This window comes from Eschrichtius robustus, chromosome 16 (genome assembly GCF_028021215.1).
Source record: "Eschrichtius robustus isolate mEscRob2 chromosome 16, mEscRob2.pri, whole genome shotgun sequence".
In the NCBI taxonomy this organism is placed as follows: Eukaryota; Metazoa; Chordata; class Mammalia; order Artiodactyla; family Eschrichtiidae; genus Eschrichtius; species Eschrichtius robustus.
Genome location: NC_090839.1, coordinates 57746237 through 57758936, shown reverse-complemented (window position 1 = coordinate 57758936; position 12700 = coordinate 57746237). Strand labels below are relative to the sequence as shown.

Here is a 12700-nt window from a genome sequence, read left to right as displayed (position 1 = left end):
AAATGCTAATATGAACTGAATCAATGGGTGGGGACCCTTTTAAAATGTAGATTCTGATCTAGCAGGTTTGGGGTGGGGCCTGAAAGTCTACATTTCTAATAAGCTCCCAAGGGATTCCAGGGCCACCACCAACAACAGTAAAATACCTATGTAGGGACTATATAAACAATCTTCAGTACTGGTGATATTAGTAAGACTGACAATTAAGATGCCATTGAGTTTCTGGTTCTGGACCAAGTATGTTCTACAAGCACTATAACTTTTTTTCTTATTAAATCCACAAGGAAACTAAAGCTGAGAGAGACAAAACTATGAGACAAAACTGAAATCTGAGCCAGCTTTGCATGACTCCAAAGCTCAGACTCTCTCATGAAGCTTATCAATGGTGATACTTGGTCCAGAGTTGATGAAACATCCCCTCCAACCTTGGAATGGTAAATATCCACCAACGCCTTTCCAACAAAACCGTGTCTAAAGATTCTGCAGTCATCTTCTGGCTGAAAACACCTGACTCTGTCAGGCTAAAGATGTTAGCCACAAGCTCCTGATCACCTTTAAGAATCTGCAATAGGGTTTTAAATCCAACCAAGGAAGCCTCTGGGCAGGATGTATCTTCTGTAGATAAGAAAAATCCCACTTGCAAGATAGAAATAAGACATGGGGGAAGGAAACACAGAAGAGAAATAGTGAACCCTTAAGCTCGGATAGTGTAGTTGGAAAAGCATGGGCTTTGGAAACTTTTAAACTTAGTTTTTGCTAGACTCGCTAAGTTTTCTTGACCTCATCATTTAATATCGTTGAGCCTCGGTTTTCACATCTGTAAAATAGGGACAAAACTCTCAGTTTCATTAAGTATTGTTGTAAGGATTAAAACTATCACATGAAAGCGTTTGGAAAATAGTAGGTAATCAATAAGTGATCTCAGTAATAGTAATAATGGAAATAGTAATTATTATTATTATTTGGAATCTCAAAATATGGCCCGTTGGGGACTTTTTTTGTTCTCTTGTTTTTGTTTGTGTCTTTATTTTTTAAAGAAAGGAGTAGCCGGGCTTCCCTGGTGGCGCGGTGCTTGAGAATCTGCCTGCCAATGCAGGGGACACGGGTTCGTGCCCTGGTCTGGGAAGATCCCACATGCCGCGGAGCAACTAGGCCCGTGAGCCACAACTACCGAGCCTGCGCGTCTGGAGCCTGTGCTCCGCAGCAAGAGAGGCCGCGATAGTGAGAGGCCCGCGCACCGCGATGAAGAGTGGCCCCCGCTTGCCGCAACTAGAGAAGGCCCCCGCACAGAAACGAAGACCCAACACAGCCATAAATAAATAAATAAAATTAAAAAAAAAAAAAAAAGAAAGGAGTAGCCAATTGCTAACTAATGTACTGTACATAATGCTAAACATAATAGAATTAATGGAAAACATCTTAAGATTGGGAAATAATTGCAAACATTTAAATTTGGGAGTTTTAATGTTACAAGACAGACGTCTGGCTTCTCTTGAGGAATCAGGAGACGGGGCCACATGGGTTTGGGCTAGTATTCCTGCCTGGCAGAGCCACTCAAAGTGATGGGGAGAAGCCACTCCTGCTCTAACTGAGATATGTCCCTTCCAATTTGCACATTTCACTTACTGATCTCACAGCCTCCTCCTAAAGATATTGTAGTGTGCAATCTCTGCTCGGGAGAAAAACAAATTACAAACTGTGCTTCGGCTGAAAACAGTGGAGTTTACAAGTCTCTGCAAAGAACCCAGGTGGACTTCCTCCCTCTCTGCCTCTCATCCTCCAGGGGCAAGAGCTTCTATGATGCTACAAGAGTCCAAAAAGCCTTCCAGAAAGCCCTCCCTAGTGGCCCCCTCTTATATTTCACTTACTATTACAGAACTGGATTTTAGGAGGATCTGGGTATATTTGTGGGATGGCTGTAGAGATTCATCTTGAGTTTCCTCCTTATCCTAGATTAGGTTTAAAATCCTGACCTTATTCTTTTGGTGAGAGTAGAAAATACTATATTTCAACTCTGAATCTCTCAAAGAATAATCAGGTACATGTATTTAAATATGCCTCCTACATCTCTCTCTCTCTCTCTCTCACACACACACACACACACACACACACACACAAACACACACAGAGCAATGGGCTGAAAGCAAGTAGACTATTTCACCTGGTGAAAATTGTTTTCGAAAATGACAGAGAACTAATATAGAGGGTTTCAGTGTCTACAATACCACATGTATACCAAACAAACACTAGAAACATACAAACGGATTCATATTTTTTCCAGAGGAAATATCAATGATATTGGGGTGTTCGAGTTTTTAAAATGATACTGAGTTTAACACAATGATGAGTGTACATCGATTAACCTCTGCGTCAGTTTTAAATGTATAACCCATTAACTAATTTAATCCCCTAAAAAAATAACAGCCGTTGGCATTATTCTTTGAGTAATCCTTGTTTAGTTTCCATAATGGTATACAGTTTAATGAAAAACTCATTAGAATGTAGCATGCAGCATAATTAATTCTGGCTGATTCTTTTGGTGTTAATAGCTAATGCAGATGCTGGATTCCATTTTCCATTGGCTTTATTAATTTTTCATAAACCAATATTTTCACTGTAATGGGTTGTAACAGTTCCATAGAAGTTCTAGAAACGCATTAACTGTCATCAGTGAAGTTAATCTAACTAGGATTTTGAGATTTGTGTGTTGGTTCTTCAACACTACATTTTTTAAAAGAAAAGGGGACAGCTTCGTTTTATATTTGGAGAATGAGTATCTACATATAATTAACATAAAGTATATTAAACACTATGGCCAATTTGTCTCTATTTACACAACAACTTAATTGGCTGGGCTAATAACCGTGAACCATAAATTTCGAAAAGAACGTTGAAAGTGGAGAGCAAAAAAATCTTCAAAACGAAATGGTTTATGATAGAATGGCAACTCAAGTTAAAACATAAAGAGAAAAATGAACCCACCTCATTTAAAAGATCTCTGGTAATTTGCTTTCCTCAGAAAAGTTTTGGACAAAAGTAGGAGACACATTGTATAATAGCTTTCGTTGTTGGGCACCAGTTGGTAATCCTGGGGTCTGTCAAGAACCCAGTCTCTGGGACTGGTGGCCAGTCACCGATGTGGTCTTACATCTTACAGGGCTTAACCCACATATATTGTTCATGATGAGACTCCGATTTGTTGCGAATGTAGGTCTGGGCCCTAATTCATCACTGTGTTCTTAGTATTTTTTTTTTATTATTTCATTTATTTAATCAGAGCTTTCAATGGTTGTCAACCACTCAACAGATAAATTCCAGAATCCAGATTCCTTTTTATGGTATTATCAGGTCTTTAGCAACTTTTCTCTAGAAGGTTCTTTCTGATCTCAGTCTATTTCTCAGTCTTTGGAGAAAACTGATTTTGCCTTAGAAATTCCCATCTCAGATGAACATCAAGTACTTGTATTTATTTTTAATTCTGTTTTAACTTTTCTCAATGGATTCTGAAGATAAGGTTGAGAAACTCCTTTGGTCGCTACCAAACTTCTCCTTATTTACCCCTACAATGATCTTCTCTCTGCCTTCTTGGCTGGCAAACTCTAACTTATCCTTCCAGACCCAATTTATGGCACCCCTTTTAATGCAGAGAGAGTGGTTATTTTCCAGTGGTCCAGGAGGTATCATCATTTATTATACCATGAGTTTATTTGTGTGCGTCATTTACTGCCCTGCCAAATTCTGGAGGGAAGGGCTGCTACCCTAGAGCCTACCACAGTGCCTGGCACTTCCCAGGTCCTCAGTGCTATAACTCTGAGCTAAAGGATGAATTAATGGAAGCCAGTGGTATGTGTGAATTCATACACAGCCTCTCTCTTTGGCCCTTCCTTGATGGACATCATACAACTGAGTGACAGCCAGCTAACCATGGGTTCATGCAGTATCGTGTAATTGCTACCAAAATGCAATGCTAAAAAACCAAAACCAAAACCAAAACACCTCCCCAGGGCATAAGCTTTGTGTTTATTAAATCTGGAATCTACAGCCAGGGTCAGCAAAGTAGGGGCCAAGGCTTTCACAGTTGTACATAGCTGGTTGGTGGGGAGAGGAAGATGACTATTTCATGACACATGAAAATTACATGAAATGTAAATGTCTGTGTTTTTAAATAAAGTTTTATTGGAACACAGCTATGCCTATTCCTTTATGTATTATCTATGGTTACTTTTGCACTAGAAGGGCAGAGCTGAGTAGCTGTGGCGGAGACTATATGGCTCATAAAGCTGAAAGTATTGACTAATTGGCCCTTTACTGAAAAAGTTTGCAGACCCCCGCTCTAAGTGAAAAAGCCACTCATTCCTTCCTCTTTCATAACTAAATTCAGCTTCATCTTTTCTCCTAGAATCAGCAAACACAGTAGTACGTCTTGTCTTATATCACCATCCTCATCCTCACCGCTTCCATCATGATCACTGCTGTGATATGTTCTGAGCTTGCCAACTCCATTTTCTTTTTTTTAATGTTGGGCAGGAAGGGGTTAACTCAGCGGGCCCGGCCTGCTCAAACCTTGTGCATCTCCCCCCAGAGGCTTGTCTTTAGGACTGGTCAGCTCCTGGGAGATGAGTTCTGAGCCCTTGGAATATTCTAGCTCATGAGATTGTTTTTGGATGCCTGTGGCCTTGGGCCCCTCAGTACCAGTTTGATAAGATTGTTTATGGAAGCAATGTGATTTATGGTGAGTATTTATTTTTGCTCTTTGGGCTAAAGTTTGAGTAGTTGAGGTCAGTCATGGGTGCTCCAGGTCTACATGACCAACTCCCCCAAAAAAACTTGACGCCAAGGCTCAGGTGAGCTTCCCTGACTGGCGACACTTTGCATGCGCTGTCACACATCTTTGCTGGGAAAACGAAGCACTTCCTGTGACTCTCCGGGGAGAGCATACCCAGGAGCTCCCACCTGGTTTCTTCTGGGCTTCCTCCCAGGTGCTCCTTCCCTTTGCCAATCTTCAGTCTGTAGCCTTTTGTTGCAATAAATTGGAATTGTGAGTATATCAGCCTTTCTGCATCCTGTGAGTATGTCTAACCAAGCCAGCTCTGCAGCATAAAATCAAACTATGCTTTTCCCTCTGGAGTCAAAATCACAAAGGAATGCCCAGAAGAGGAAACATCTGGGCAAATGTCTCTCTTTCATTCTTTGATTGCCATCAATAACTACAGCTGCTCGGACATCTCTAACAGTAGCCATCAGCAGGGCATGAGAATTTTTAAGATATTTGGTGCATATGTCACATCTTTACTCATGTGCTTCTATTAGGACCGGGTTTTTCAATCTCAGCACTATCAGAATTTTAGGCCAGATCATTCTTTGTGTGGGGGGCCGTCTGGGGCTCTGTAGGATATTTTGCAGCATCCTTAGCCCCACCCTCTAGAGGCCAGTAGTGAACACCCCTCTCCCCAGATGTAACCGTGAAAATTGCCTCCAGAAATTGCCTGATTTCTTTGGGAGGCAAAATCACTCCCAGTTAAGAACCATCAATCCAAAATACTGGATTAACTAAAGCATGTCTGTGTAATAGGGAAGAACAAGTCTGACTCCACATTAGATCTATTTCTTTTACTTTAACCTTTGTATTCTTTTGCTTTGAGTTAAGAATGTTGCCTATAGCCTGAAATATACAGGATAGCTATTCTCAAGGCTCTGACCTTTAAGAGTATAACACTTTTCCATTCTTATAGAGATAAGAAAGTTGCAGAACAGAGAATAACATTTGTTTTGTTGGAGGTTTATAGGAACATCGTGACCTGAGCTAGGTGCACAGAGGATTCCGACACCAAGAAGTGTGCAACAACCAACCTGGCCCCTCCTTCGCCTTGCCTTTAAAAATACTTTGCTGAAACCCTTCAAGGAGTTTGCGGGTTTGGGGGCAAGAGCCACCTGTCTCCTCACATGGTTCTTTATATAATAAACCTGTCTCTGCTCCAAACTCTGACGTTTCAGTATTGTTTGGCCTCACTGTGTGTCAGGCACAGGAGCTTGCATTTAGTAACATATGGGAGGTAACTTGCAGGGAAAGGAATTGGCTTTGTAATATGATATACAAAGATAGGGGTTTGAATCAGCTTTTTAACCTTTGAAGTAAGCAACCTTGGGCAACTCCACTTCACTGGATTTCTACTTTATCTGCAAAAGGAAGAAAATGACACTCATCCTGCAAAGTTGCAATCCCTGTAAACATATGTAAACATCCCATCATGAGGGTTGGGCATGCAGCCAATAATATTAAATGCAAAGATACTCTTACTAATTATCATTATATTCTATGACCTAATGAGTGCAAGGCATAGAGGGTGTGCCCTCATCTACTACTGAGGAAGCTGCATCGCAAGGTGGTGAAAAATATGGGCTTTGTGGTTAGGAAAAAAGACCTTTATATAATATACAGATTCTTCACAAACTAGTTCTGTGATTTAGCAAATGAGATAAACTCTCCACAAAAGCCTTGGTTTCATAATTTCTATAAAGAAGATCATGCTATAACATTTTTATTAGAATTGGAGGAGATGCAAAGTTTAGCACAGTGCCTGGCACAGATTAAGCGCCCAGAGTTGGCTGATGTTTTGAGTTGCTGAGTATATTGACGAGAGCAACCTAGAACTTTCCCTGTGAAATTTATCCAGAGCCAAATACCCAAACCTCATCTTCCTCCACAGCCTAGTGGTGGGGCTTCTCCTACAAGGACCATCCTGTCACTCCCTGCTTTGGGGCAAGCTCTCCTTGATAGCCTTTCCATGCAATAGAATGGTGACTCATTTATTTAGGAAATGCAGTTTTCAGCACATAAGCGAGTGCTGATCCTATTCGAAGATCCCCACAGGCTCCATCAAAGCTGAGCTGCATTCCCTCTGTAGGACAGGGAAGGACGCAGATAAAAATTAAGGCCAAATGTGGGCAGGGATGGAATGAAATCCACTAAGACAGACGCAGGGAGGAGAGAGAAGAAGCAAAGTGAATTGCAACCAAAAGGGGAGGCAAAAGTAAACAGATGTACGAGATAAACTCTTTGAAGTGGAACATTTCCAGGCTGAAAATCCTTTGCTTGGGGATTTAAATCTGGACCCTTCCGTTCCAGTTCACTGAAGTGCACTGCACTGGAAACTGGCAGATGTGTAAATTACACAAAACATCACCGAGCCAAAGGTCACTGTTCACAAGGAGCAGGTCGTCACCGCCCTGGCTCTGAGTCCAGGCGAGGCTAGTCCTCTGGGTGGATATGGGGGACTTTAGAGCCATGAGGAACACCTGAATATTTGCTGCTTGGAGGGGCTCCAGGTGGTGGCAGGTACCTTACCAACCCACCTTATACTCTTTCAGGATGCTAAGGCAGTCACCCACAACGGGGCGTGCTTTGTACCCAGCCTTTTGGCAGATCACCCCAAGCCCAATCCAAAGTCTAGGACTGTGACCAAAAAAAGAAAAGCAACTTTTGTCACGTTATCCCAGGTTCTGGACAAAGTTTACTTTTTTCAGATGCTCTTGTATCCAAATTGCAGGAAAGGAATTGGAAAGAAGTCCATCCAAAAGTGTGGCTAAAGGTCATTCTCTGAACTGTAATGGACTCAACAAAGTGAAGTGGGGGGAGGGAGACCTACATCTACCTACTTCTGACCCAATTCTTAGATGAATCATGGTTCACAGTGGCCAAGAGCCCATAGAAAACCAATACCTTTGTCCGGGTAATCCAAGGTCAAATATACCTGCCCTTTCGAGCTATGCAATCACAGAGCACTACATCCATCCTCTTCATTTTTAACCTTTATATTGAGATCCCAATCCACTTTCTCATCACCTAGCCTGGCATCAAGTCATGTGATCCATGGCCAGGCTTGTCCCGACGTGGACACAATCAATCCAGGTGACTTCAGCGATCACACTAATCTCTTATATTTTTATCTTACTTTACAGTCTCTGAAGATCTTTTACACTCACTATTTTATCTGATCCTCCCCATAACCCCAGGATAACCTAGTTTCAAGACCTGGCCACTTTTCAAGTGTGACTTTGCAGATAGGTATGCCCTTCTTTTAGTACCCGCCATTTTGTGTCACTCCCCACAAAGCAGAAATGTTTATTTTCAGAAGGAGGATCCACTCAGGACCCCCTCCCTTCCTCCCCCGCAAAAGCCCACTAATAATAATAGTGTCACCAAGACTATTGTTCATTGTCATCTTCAAGTTTTCCAAGTCGACTGACTCTGCATCTCTCTCCTTTTGAGTTTAATTGTGTGTTTCTAGTCATCAGGACCTAACTCTATCTTAGATCTGCATTGCATTGGAAGATCTTTTCCTTTCCCTACTGATCACAGCTCGTGGAGTAATTTAACTCAATTCCAATTTTCCTTTGCAGGCGGAGTGCTCCCCATCCACGGAAGTGAGTTATGTGCGTTCGAGTGGTGCATCTTATGAATCTTGTTAAGCTTTGCTGCCTTATAGCCCCACTGATGGAATATTTAATCACAGAAATGAGTTGGCAGATATGATATACAGTGTGCGTGAGCTTTGCAGCCATCTTACCAGCAACTGAGAAACGGATGAATTTGCCATTTGTCAGGACCATGTCGACAATTGTGTATAGCCTTCTGTTATTTATTTTTATTTTGTTTTACTCACGTATGAAGATTAAAGGTGCTTTCAATCAGCAGTTTCATTGGCTAGCTATCATGATTATCCCTTAAGAATATCACTTTTTTTAAAAAACCTTTTTATTAGATGGCAAAGGGGACTTCTCAGAATGACAGGGAAACTCTAAGAATCCCTGCTGAGGCCTCCTCAGCGGGATTCCTAAAAACCCTATTTTTAATTACACTAAATAACTTGAGAAATGCTACTGGGAACAGATATTTGCAGACATTTTACTTCTACTTAGTGCCTTCAGTTTTATTTTGACTCTAACATGGAACGCCCGTAGATGCTGGCTAGTCTTTGAAACTCACCTGGGCATTTTTCTGTATTGACTTATCAATCATTTGTCATGAGAATAAGCCTCAAGGAGTCTGAAGATGATTAGGTTTAGGAAAAATAATCAATGCTGCTGCTTAGTTTTATAGGAAAACACCCACTTGTCTTTGGAGGAGATTTATGTATGTTCATGGAATATGCTGATTTAGGTATATCTGCTTCTGGAAACTGGTATTGGATACGCATTTAAAAGGGTTCTTGCAGGTATAACTTGATGAGAGTTCAGAAAAACCACCCCCAATGAAAGACCTTTCATAACAGCTTTCTAAATGCTTCTCTTGGAATGTGTGTGAGGGAGAGTGCATGTCATAATTTATCAAAGCAAATTAATACTGTTCAGCTAGTAATTAAAGATCCTCATTAAGAGGTATAACTGCTCTCCCCTCCCCCACCCTGCGTGAGCAATAAAAACGCACTCCGGGCATCAAGAGGTTACAGACGAAAATCGATAACCTGCCATTTTATAATGAAAGGGAAAATAAATGTTAGGGGAAAAGTCCACTAAATTAGGAAAATTACCTTTAGGAGAAATTGAAAATATTGATTTTAATTTACAAAATATGTGCACTTTTCATGCCCCATTCTGAGAGACAATTGGAGGCTGGGTTGTTAATTCTGCATAAGCTTCAGAAAATCAATAATTATACTATGGGAATATTGTGATCTCTGTCATTAACACGAAGTCTTATATATAGAAATGACTAATAAAATAAGGCTGGCTCTCTGTGTCAGGCAGATACAGGACTGACCTGTGAAATACCCACAGCAAATCAACGACCAGGTCTTCATTTCAGCTCTGGGGCACATTCAAAATTCCAAGATAAATCCAGACTATGTTTGTAGTTGGGGAAATTTAAAATGCCCCCTAGATTCTTAGTCATGGGTATTTAAATGGATAACATGAGGCATTATACCTGGTTATGGAAATGAATACATTCTACAGCTCTATTTTGCATATATGCATTCCACAGATGCAGGTGCCTGAAATTTTAGATTTAAGCTAGCAGGATTCTCCGTGTTTATGGGTCTCCAAGTATTTCAAAGGAATTGATTGTTCTGGAGTGCTGGATCTGCAGCCACATTTCCCCACATTTCTGAATATCATGAGCTCTGTCTACCTACATAGACAAACATACAGGCTAAAAGAGAAAGCCTCTGATTATCAAGGAGAGCCCAGATATTGGCAACACCAAGCACAAATATTCAGATTTCTCAAGTAACGTTTACTTCTCCGTGCCCCCCGATCCCCCCCCCCTTTTTTTTTAGATTTAAGTTTACTGAAGCAGCTCATAGAAATAATTATTTGGTTGTCTGGGCTCCTGAAAGCTTCCCCTGGCACAAGCAGTTAATATGTCTGAATACTGTGGTATTTGGAATAATCCAAAATTACTACCTTACTTCTCTTCTTTAATTTGACTGATGTGGAGAGAGCAGTAGCATAATCTACTATCAGAGGGCACAGTCAATAAGAACGATGACTTTTAACATTCATAAAATATAAAGCAAAGCAACCTGGTTGCAAAGAACACAGGCTCTTGATTTTAGCCGGCTTTTTACCAGCTGTGAAATCTTAGCCCTGTGATGCAAACCCTTTGTACCTTAGTTTCCACATTTGGAAAACTGCCATGAGGATTCAAACACATTAATTTAGGTAAAGTGCTTAGAACAGTGTCTGACCATAAAAGTACTCAATCAAGAGTAACACTTATTATAACTTATTTTTTCCCCACAGTCCAATGATCTAACTTTTGAGGCTGGGCCCAGGGCTCATTTGAATGGCTGCTCTAATGTTCTAAAAGTTATGCAGATTCATTTATTCTGGTACGTTTAAGTCATTCTGAATTGTTCCTTATGTCTTAATGGCCTCTTAAAACACCCACAGATATGCACAGAGGTTTGAAATCATTGGAAAGTAGATATTTGTTGTTTTCCTGGTTGCTTGAGCCAAAGGTGACCAGCAACTACATTGCGTGGGGCTGGAAAAATGTACTTTCCTCTCTCTGTTACAATTCGAACATTCATACCCTATCTCCTCATTGAATGGTTTCCTGCTTCTTGTTCTTGATCTCATTATTTTGCGGGAGAAAAAACATGCACATAGGCACGTGCACAGACACGGACACACACACACACACACGCAGAATCTGCCACCTCTTTATTCCAGAGACTCCATTTCACCCAGCACTGCCAGCAGATACACAGAAGCTGCTTTCCAACTTCCTCGTTGCCCTTTTTGGGGAGTTCATTTCTCTGAAGCTTTGGACAAAGATGTATCCCAGCAATATCTGTGCCCCCTGAATGGATAAGCTGAGCACTGAAGGACTAGTCCTCTCATGAATTAAAAGAGAATCTTTTAGACTAGTGGTACACTCAGAATTCAGCAGAATCAGCTCTCAGTTAACTTTCCCCTTATGGCAGAGAGGTGGAACATTAACTTATTTATTTCTATTTCCTCGACATTTATATGGTGCTGCTATGCGCCAAACACTCTTCAGATATTAACCCATGTAATTCTTATAAATGCCTGTGAGTTTGTGACTACTATCATCTCCCATGTAACAGATGAAGACGCTGAGACACAGAGAGGTTAAGTAACTCGCCTAGAATCACACAGCTGGCAAGTAGAGAAACCAGGATTCCATCCTGGGCTGCCTGAGAGTAACGTCCATGTTCCTCACTCTATGTGTCCCCTCAGGAAGTGGATCCCACCACGTAGCCATGGAAAGCCTTATAGCTAGGTCTCACCTCCCCAATAAGAGTCAACACAACTACTTCACTATTAGAATCCCTGGTCGTAACCCAGGCTTGTAATAAAATTCACACATGAAGAACAACTACAAATACTGCCTACCTAAAATCCAGAACTCAGCCATCACACTGGGACTTCCAAGGTTTACCATCTTTTAAAATCAAGTTGGTTTTTGTGCTAGAGTAGCTGCCTAAGTTTCCTATGTTCCTTTGTCATCCACTAGGGTCAATGTTTAGTTTTGGGAAAATGACTGACGTAGGGCATTTCAGAAGAGACAAAGAAAGGGGTGTGACTTACCATCAAGAGATTACAAAATGAGTGGATCTAAACCAACGAGTCATTGATTTCTCCTTATTAAAAAGCAAGGGCCACATCAAAGCAAGACTTCTTTTTAACATCAATGTGGCAAATCTACTAAGGTTCTCAGGTGTTCAATGCAGCCTTGTTCATGAGCAGGGAAATAACAGGTAGAAGTAACAGGCTATGCTGAGCAAAAAATCTCAGCTGCTGTTGCTTCTGGGTTACTCTCTCCCCAAATCTGATGACCAAGTTTTCTGGGACAGTGGATTTGAGTGGCAGTTGGTGGGTGGCTGGGAAGGGATGAGGAGAAAGCTATATACCCTTGAAGGCAAAGCAGAGAGAAAGGGAATTGCTAAGGGAAATTGATTAATGGAAAAAGAAGGACAACTTAGCTTTCCTAGTTTTCTAAATAATGCTTCTCTTTGCAATTCCAAAACACTGGCACATTATTGGGATAATTAAGCCAACTCTCTGCTTTGCCAAGGGAATAAAAAATGCAATTCCAAATGGAAACGTACGGCTGAAAAACACGTTCAGGCACATTGAAAGAAAACAGGCATGAGCAGCTGTCCATTTGTTCAAATCTCTTGAACAAAGTCTCAATGCTTTTTTTGAGGCAAAATCAGTGTGAAATGTCACA

General features: G+C 41.1%; 1 protein-coding gene across 7 annotated transcripts in view; it reads right to left on the bottom strand.

Moving 5' to 3' along the window:
- RBFOX1 (RNA binding fox-1 homolog 1) overlaps window positions 1-12700 on the bottom strand; it is a 1862366-nt gene that overhangs the window by 90671 nt on the left and 1758995 nt on the right. The gene's annotated exons all lie outside the window — the stretch shown is intronic.